Source organism: Coenobita brevimanus, chromosome 59, assembly GCF_032717465.1.
Source record: "Coenobita brevimanus isolate Jiangsu-jjx chromosome 59, ASM3271746v2, whole genome shotgun sequence".
Classification (NCBI taxonomy): Eukaryota; Metazoa; Arthropoda; class Malacostraca; order Decapoda; family Coenobitidae; genus Coenobita; species Coenobita brevimanus.
Genome location: NC_137012.1, coordinates 9,451,071 through 9,459,123, shown reverse-complemented (window position 1 = coordinate 9,459,123; position 8,053 = coordinate 9,451,071). Strand labels below are relative to the sequence as shown.

The window sequence follows — 8,053 nt, the reverse complement described above, 5'->3', positions numbered from 1 at the left end:
AAAGTACCCTATCCACAAAGTTCCACATACTTTAATATGGGGATATGGCAAAGGGTACTTTGTGCATAGGATCACATACACCAAGTTTGCATATGGACAATATAACTTATGCACAGGGTTCCCTATACAGTACCTATATATGAGGAGATGATAAAGAGTACTTTATGCAAAGGATCACATGCACCCAGTTCGTGTATGCACAAATAAATCTCTATCAGATCTTCACCACTGGACTTACGCTGTCAAATAGATGACTGCCCTTGATTATAAAGGGAAAGTCTGTGGGCAGAAATCAAACACTCTCTTTGCATATGAAAAAAAAAAAAAGCACTTATATATAATAATATTGCCATTGACCAGGGATGTGACATAAGGTACTTTAGTTTATGGATATTTTGTGTATTTACGAATTTGGTGCATGTGACACCGGCAGGCAAAACCAAACCGACTACAGTGCTGAACACCAGACCCATTCCGTCGTGTATTCCTCCGGCAAAGCACTAGGTATACACGGTGTTTACTTTGCCTCAGTTTGCAAGTGAGCTTGTGTAAAAAATAGCTCATTCAGACTTCAAGCTAGGAGGTTAAAATTTAAGGCATATTGCAACATAGGAAACTATGTTCGGGATTCCAGTGTTTATTTCAACCCTCGTATTCAATGACATGTTTTTTATATTGCTTTCATTTCCCGATTATATCATTCAGTTTAAAAGTGGTCTTTCGTACTGTAGGAGTTAATGAAGGCTGTATCTAACTCTTCCATTTGGAAAATCACAAGTCGACTGAATTGAATCGTTTGGTTGTCGCAAGAATAAAATAAAAATTACATCATAGGACTGAAGAGACAAATACTACATAATATTTGGGTAAAGTTAAGCATTACAACATTTTGGGTGCTTTTCTTGTTAGCTGAGGAGTGTGTGTTAAGCAATTATCACGCCACCTTGTCCCTTCCAACGTAATATTTAAAACGAGATTATTCTTTCCCACGAATTTAAGCAGTTTTATTCAGCAAGCAGAAGTGATGTGTAGTCATCATCATCATCATCATCATCATCATTAATTTCCACTAACCACAAATTTTTAATTTAGCAAGGAAAAGTTATACATAGGCTACTTACATCATTACTGTATGCATCCTACTCCCACATAAAGATGAAATGTATTCAAAGTGCAACAGAAATACTCAGTAACCCGTCCACAACGCTGGTAGAGTGTAGGTACTCTGATTTGCCTGGACGATTGTGTTCAGCACCGGAAAATTCTACATCTTCAAAGGGTTCTATTTTTACTGGTAGGGGAACTTGCTGCTTGTCATCTATAATGGTTACCAATCGCCTGCCAAGGTACAAACAAGAAGGATGTAGCGCATTTGGGGTCGGGTTTGGTTTATGAAAGCCCAAAGAGCAAGAAGAGTTTATTTGCCAATAGACAATAAGATCAGAAAGGGTGTGGGAGTTTGCAGGTAGTTATTACGTAAGTTGAACATGAATCATACTGACGCGTAGTTAAGATTGGGAACAAAGGCTGACGAAGCGAATAGTAAATGGTTTGTTCATGTTTTGTCTAGTACCATCTTTATTTATTCTCCCACATATGGCTTTTATCGGATCATAATAAAGCAACACGCAGTACTCTTCTTCTCGCCTCTTCCTGAGCGATTTATTTTGCACATTACAATGAACATCCAGTTGTGAGTTATTCTTATTCTTTGACTCTCCAAATAGTTTGTAAGAATGACTCACAAAAGCGCTATGGGGTGTAATATTCAAAATATATAATTAAGGATGAGGTGTTACAAAACCTCCCGAGTCATCCAGAGTACGACACAGCAACAGAAACATTATAAGTGATCCAGCAGCTTCAACACGATGACGCCTATTGTAGTTTCGTATTACTACCGCCAGATGACTTCCTGTTTGTGAGAGGACACTCTTTAGAGTGCCATAAATACAACCAGCCTCCATTAACCCTTACATTATCAGGTAGTCTTTCATAAAGTGTTTTAGTTCCGCCATAAAATGTCTTAAGGTGGGACGCTCGCCATCGTTGAGGCTTTCTAGCATCCCTCCCTTAAGTATTTTTCTCTTCTTTGCATGCTGCACATTGTTATTCTCAAACATCTCAATATTACCAAATAAGATTCCATAAATAACACACACACACACACACACACACACAAACCAAAGCTGGGCACTTCTGCGATTACCACCGCAAACCGCAAATTCCACAATTGCGGAAGTGTGCTTTCGTTTGCCTATTTGCGTTTGCGACAAATTCTAAGCAAATTCGCGGTTTTGAGCTTCCAGAAGCACTTCCGCAAACGAAAATCTTCCCGCGAACATCTACGAAGCCTAGCCCGGCAGGAAGCGGCGCGTCTGGGTGAGTCGTCGGCTCACTGTCCGCCACTAACGCACTGTTGCCATATGTACGCGTCTGGGTGAGTCGTCGGCTCACTGTCCGCCACTAACGCACTGTTGCCATATGTACAATAAAAATTGTATATATACGATAAATTCACCTTCGGTACGATGTACAATAGCATTTTTCATTATCATACATTTTGTACGATAGTTTTACGATTCCTTCAAACAGAAATATAAAGAGAGAGAGAGAGAGAGAGAGAGAGATCAGCTTCATCTCTTTTTGATACTCACTGGCTTCATACAAAGGTCTCAGGAAAGGAATGAAAATGGGTATAAGCCAAGAGGGAGGAACGTTCGTTCATTCACTGCCAGACGCCATGTATCCCAAACGGGGTGGCCAAGGCTTAGAGCTAATTGTTTTACAGGGAGGGGCACTAATCCTCCACCAACCCCACTTGACACGTAGGGAGAACATTATGCCAACAGCATCTGGTGTTCCCAGGCGGTCACCCATCCAAGTACTAACCAGACCCAACGTTGCTTAATTTCGCTGATCGGACGGGAAGCGGTGTACTCAACGTGGTATGGCCGTTGGCATGGGATGTTAAAAAAAATATTAGATAATGCACCAAAAAAGTTGCGTGACAACTCGGTGTGGAGGGGGTGGTGGCCGCCAATCCAGGATATGGTGCTCGGTAAAGAAGGGGTTAATTACATTTTTTACCAGCTTTCATTATCCTAGCCATAATCTCTTTAATTACTCCAACCATATACAGCCTACATTTAAAAGCTGTTACAGTTAAATACCAATACCAATGAATTAGCACAGCTGTTTTTGTTTGTCTTTTATTTAAACTGTTCAAATGCACAGTATATAAAGATGAACTATACAGTCTGAACTGATAAATAACAAGCATGTTACTCTTTGGACAAAAGATCTGGTAATATAACAAACGTTCGTACTCGTCATTAAATAGTAAAGCATAACATCGTCTTAGAAAGTCTTATTCTACTTTATATTGGAGAGTTCCTCACAACATTATCATAATGATATATTGTATTTGCTTTCTGGGGTGAGGGTAAGAAATAAGAATCTAAGGATAAAAGCCAACCAAGATGTTTCCCCCCCTTAAATAAATAAAGAGGAATATAATGTCTATTTCAAGATCAGTTTAATTTCCTGATTTTTAGACGGTATAATGTATGCTACTGATGTAAATTACGTTGATACTAGAAAGACTCGTTTAGCATACAAGCCAATAACAAGATGAAAAGTGCAAAGATGTGCTATGAAGCCTCCCAGTCCACCTAGAATATGGCCTTCAGTCTACAGTAAGTTTCAAATTGTCAAACTTATAGCATTGCCAGTGCCAGTACTGTATTTCATTCTCAACAAAAATCATTAGGTGGGTAAATAACAGATTAAACAAGAAATATACGAAATGAAACTGAACACAATTTTACCATTGTTCTCACCAGACAGCCACATTCCTCCAGGTGGGATCAATATAGATAGATAGATAGATAGACGGATAGATAGACATACTGTATGTTGGAGTTGTCCCAGTTGTTGGTGGAGTCTGACTGTGACTAAGGAGTGAAGACTGAGGAGGTTAGAGCCGAGGAGTAGAGGTGAACTGATGTGTCAACTTGCCAAGTGTGAACTGTGAAGTGTAATAATTCAATTTGTTTATACACAATAGTGAAGGATTTACCCTTGTTTTGCGGTAAAAACAGTCTAATATACTAATAATAGTAATAACTGAAATATGTATTTTAATTTTACTATAACTGTAATTTTATATGTACCATTCATTATTTTAGATAATTTCCAAACTTCATAGTCACCTACTGTTAGTCAGAATAGAGTAAATAAAGATATAACTGTAGTGCATGAGTAACTAGATATGATTTTTAACCCCGTGATTATGAAAAACATCATCCTAATCTTAATCCTGTAGTTGTATCCAGAATAAAATGAAGCTGATGCTGTGGTACTGAAAGGGATGAAAATGGTTTGCGTGTGTGTTTTTGCATTTGCAGAACGGCAAATTTCAGAATTTCACGGATTTGCAGTGACGGAATGAAAATTTTTTACTTTGCGGATTTGCGTTGCTGAAATGAATTTTCGATATATATATATATATATATATATATATATATATATATATATATATATAGAGAGAGAGAGAGAGAGAGAGACACGAGTATATGATTATGAACGAGCTACCTGCAGAAATAAACATGTAATAAACAGGTGTTAGGGAGCCTCCTTTATCCATCACAGTAAACCCAGAAAAACATCACCGCAGTGATGTCTTTTCATCCTATCCTAGCAACAGAAAATTTTATTCAAATTAGTGGACACTCAAAGCGAATGGGTTAAAGGAGGGTCTTTCTAGCCCCTGGACTACCAGACTTCCATAAAACTGTATGAACACTGTTGTTGCTGTTCTTGTTGCGGTTTTAGACTCATTTGCATATGAACCCGGTGGACTGCAGGCTAAAGCTGCACTTCTCAGGCAGTGCACCATTCTCCTTTCGGGGGATAGGGAGAAAACTGAGATATCTTTCTATAACGTTTATACAGTTTATTAACCCGCCCCGTCCCGACGACGTATGGGTACGTTGTAACGATTTGCATTTGCCAGTCCCGGCGACGTACCAGTACGTCGTGCAATTGCAAGGTCGCTAATTTGCAAAATTTTCAATTTTTGCACGTGATTTTTCGTATGTATACACGGGACACCTTCCTCTATTCCTCTACAAGATGCCAAGCAGGGACAATGCCTTACACTGCATAACCTCCCCCCTCCCCCCATCACGCCATTGTCTTGGCAAAGGACCTGTTACCAGTGACCTGGCTAGTAAAGTTATTCAGGGCCAGAGTGATTCCCCAATCGATGACAATGTGGAGGACAATGTTTACATAGCATTAGAAGAAGAAACAGCCAGAAATAATGATCAGGTAGTGTGGCAAAAATAGGTCAGGTATGGTGATTAGTTAGTGAGTGAAACAATGCTTATAATGCCTTTATTACTGCTTGAAAACCAATATACTGTCATACTACATAAACATTCGTACCAAGTAAATAAATAAATACCGTTTATGAGTGGATAAAATAGTTACCCTCCCATAGAACTCGTTTTCTTTGGTGCCAGCATGTTAGAAAACCCACTCAGGTAAGGAGGAACTCCTACCTGGATTGGGCACTTTAAACCTCAGGTGAGCGATTTCTCTATGAATTTTCGATGTTTCTCACCAAAAGCGAAGGTTTTAGCCAAAAAAAAAAAAAATCGAAAATACCTTGGGACTGGGGGATGTTGGAGGTGCGGAAAACCTCGGGATGTGACGGGTTAATAACGGATTGAATAACATCGTACTGTAAAGCACCTTCATCAGTGTAGGGCTGGAACCCAAGCGCCACTGCAGGTCTAAAAGATGTGTGGCCGTCACATAATTATGACATTTATCTTTTCAGATTCACACAGCCCGACCTATTGCAGTGTGGGTGGTAGTGAATGAAGGTGCTTTATGGCACGAAGTTATTCAACTTGTCGCTAATAATATAAACTATTTGTCAACCATCGTGGTCGGAAGAGCTTAAATTAACTAACACCCACATAGAAAATGGTCGGGGTGTGTGTATCTAAAGAAAAATAAAAAGAACAGATATAAAAGGTCAAAATTACGTGGCGGCCACACATCTTTTAGGCCCGCGGTGGCGAGGTGGGTTCGAGCTCTACACTGATGAGGATGCTGTACGGTACGTTGTTATTGACGTTTGTGTAGCCTTGCAGTGGAGCCGTCCGGTCACATCAGTGCCTCCGTGTGAAGGCGTGCCTACCCAACACCTTGAACCCAGTAAATTTAAAATGGCATCCCCATACAAGAAGGTAGCAAAGACCATCTTTGCTGTTCTGTCTGTCTCAGGTCAAATACCTTAATATGGGAAGGGGTGGCAACAAATTAATCTCCCCCAAGCCATTCTGTCTTCCACCTTCAGGATGCCTTTTCTCCAACTCTGACTCCCCCGCACTCATTTACTTCTCCATCCTATGATTCCATCTTATCCCCGGTTTCTCCCTTTGCGTCACCCATCCACCTTACTCTCGTAGTTAATCTCTCATTACACAGTTGCTGTCTTTTAAATGAACTTAGCAAGTGTTCAGAGTATGCCAGTGAACTCTTACTTTTGTCTGGTTTTCGAATTTTGTCATCTTCTCGCTCTGATTATGAAGTTTTGTTAGCTGTACAAGTGAAGACGAGCATATATATATAAATATATAATATATATATATATATATATATATATATATATATATATATATATATATATATATATATATATATATATATAATATCAAGCACAACTTAACCCATTCTAAAGGATGAAATATTCTATAATTCAAACTTGCCAACTCCAAATAATTTTATTCAGCTTGGGATAAATATTTGGATCTGGAAGACTAAGATATAGCCTCGAGAAACTATTCCTTTTTTCTGCGCCCTACTAAGTTCAACGTAATCGTGCATTGGCTGGACAGATGCATTAAAAAAAACACACACAAACAAAAAAACAGTCGCCTTACTAAAAACAGTAGGCTTAAGTTAGTTCATAAATACGGTTTCTGCACTGCTCTGGTCAGGCCTCCTGGGCCAGCTGTTCTCAGTGAAGATAATAGAGACCTTCCCCCAGGGACACCAGACCATATAATAACACACGTGATGGTAACCTGTCGGGATAATAACAGCTGTTTCAACGCCAACTGATTTGTCGTGATGATGGTGTGGGATTGAACGGGTGATGGTCTTCTTGGGTGTTTATTTTTTGTTCTTCCCTCTGCTCCTTGCTGTCTTCTTCTTCTTCTTCTTCTTCTTCTCCACCTCCTCCTTCTCCTCCTCCTCCTCCTCCTTCTCCTCCTCCTTCTTCCTTTTATCCTTTTTCTTTTATTCTTCTCCTTCCTCTTCTTCATTTTGTTGTTATTTTTGTCTTGTTCTTCCTATTGTTGTTGTTGTTCCTCCTCCTCTCTCTCTCTCTCTCTCTCTCTCTCTCTCTCTCTCTCTCTCTCTCTCTCTCTATTTCATTCTGTTCAAAGACTGCAAGATCAACATTTACGCAGATATCATCAGAAGGCGGAGTGACGGTACACACAATGTTGGCATTCTCGGTGCCATAGAAGGTATCGTAACACCTCTTCCTGTGTGAGTTACATTGCATATTGGTCACTATATCCTCTACTATTTTCCTGATACAAACTGTGTCAATATTCAGTGTTTTGTCTCTGTATTAGTCCGCATTTGGTCCACTGCGGCACCGGATCTCATTCTGGGAGAGAGAGAGTAGTAGTATCCAGAATAAACCCTTCCCCATGCTGGCTAAATACAAATGGGAAAGGGGTGTCAGTATTAAATATTTATACATGTGAAAGTCGATGTGTTGTAATGACTACAGCTACATGTTCAACCCACCCAACCACAGCACCCCTCCCAGCAACCCACCTTCATCACCACACCCTTCCCGCCAGAGCTAACCGCTCAGCCTACCTACTCGGTTTTCACCCACCACACCCAGCAACCTTGCCGTCTCCATCAATATAACCCTCCCATCCCGCCTGTTACTCCACCCACTCACCTACCCTCCAACCCACGAACCCACCTCACCCATCATGCACCCACCAACCTA

At 40.1% G+C, this 8,053-nt stretch overlaps 1 non-coding gene across 1 annotated transcript; it reads right to left on the bottom strand.

Moving 5' to 3' along the window:
- Positions 1-2,843: 2,843 nt before the first annotated feature.
- Positions 2,844-2,962, bottom strand: LOC145402953 (5S ribosomal RNA). Its single transcript, XR_013897891.1, has one exon. It is a non-coding gene; the product is annotated as a 5S ribosomal RNA (ribosomal RNA).
- Between the last annotated feature and the right edge of the window lie 5,091 nt (positions 2,963-8,053).